Source organism: Lactuca sativa, chromosome 8 (genome assembly GCF_002870075.4).
Source record: "Lactuca sativa cultivar Salinas chromosome 8, Lsat_Salinas_v11, whole genome shotgun sequence".
Classification (NCBI taxonomy): domain Eukaryota; kingdom Viridiplantae; phylum Streptophyta; class Magnoliopsida; order Asterales; family Asteraceae; genus Lactuca; species Lactuca sativa.
The window spans coordinates 241,991,393-241,992,797 of record NC_056630.2 but is presented as its reverse complement, the minus strand read 5'-3'; positions in this window follow the sequence as shown (position 1 = coordinate 241,992,797).

The following is a 1,405-nucleotide window of genomic DNA, read 5'->3' as shown; positions in this document are numbered from 1 at the left end:
ACAAAACCGACAGGTTATGGATGACAAATATCAAACAGTGGGTTACCTGAAGAACGTCGAGGCAAAAAAATCATTTGTTAGCACGGTTATGAAAACTGAAATGGGGATAAACGACTATACGTGGATTTTTACGTAAAAACACATCTCTTCAAATGGTTTTATATACAAATAAAACTACTTATAACTATTTTAAGTATTGATAAGACTTGTACTTTTCAATCTTGGATCATATTAGACTACAATTCAGTTTTATGGAAAATATGAGATTTTCTAGGATAAACACAATTACTTTACAAGTAAACATCTCACAGTTCAGTTTTATGATATACGATTTTCTGGGATAAACACAATTACTTTACAAGAAAACAACTTACAATTTAGTTTTATGGAAAAATATAGGAGTTTCTAGATAAACTCACTGACGTTTTTAAGTAACAAAGAACATACTTTTACATACCAAATGCTGATGAACTAACCAACTTAAATGTTGACACTTTTTCAAATCTACTTGTATTCTCAGGAAAATAGTAGACAGGTACACGCATAGGGTCCGAGAAGATGAAGCATAGTAGCTTCAAGTCTTTGTTTTACTATTTACTTTTGGAGTCAATCAAGCTGTGATTCGAATATAATGTAAACACTTTATTATTAATACAATGGTTGTTGTTTGTTGATTACTATTATTCATTGTTATGATATTGTACATGACGTCCTCCCGCCCCAAACGTTTCTGCCGTTCCGGTTTGGGGGTGTGACAGATTGGTATCAGGGCATTGTTTATAATGAACCAAGTATATCAACCCATATAAGATATACAACTATAAATACAATGAGACTAAAACACTTTGACCAAGAGTTATACGTTTTAATATAATAATATTTTATAAAAGTATACATGCATACATACTAGAACAGTATCATAAGAAGAACAATACAAAAGTATGTAGATGTTGGACACTATGGTCAAACCTAGACAGTTATGTAATCATATCTGGGATAAATATAGCCTGATCAACTATATTTATTTGAGATACGACCAACATGTGTTTGGGAGTGATAATGGTGTCACAAAAAGTCTAAAACTTACCAACTCTACATACAAAGGAACTCCGGAACCAAACATAAGATTTACAATACTATATGAGTATTTTATGATACTATACAATGACAAAAATTCTAAACACTTACAACTTTGTATATCAAGAAAGTCTAGAATCAAACATACAATTAACAAACTATAAGTGTATTTTAAGTACTATAAATAACTTATGTTAAAACTAAAAGACCCTTACTGGTAGGTCTATAATTGCGGAGTGTATGCTCCTAGGGTTATATATAATTAAGATTTTATAAACTTAGAATTTGTGATCTTCGCTCTACTTCCTATTCCTTGTTTGGTTGTGGT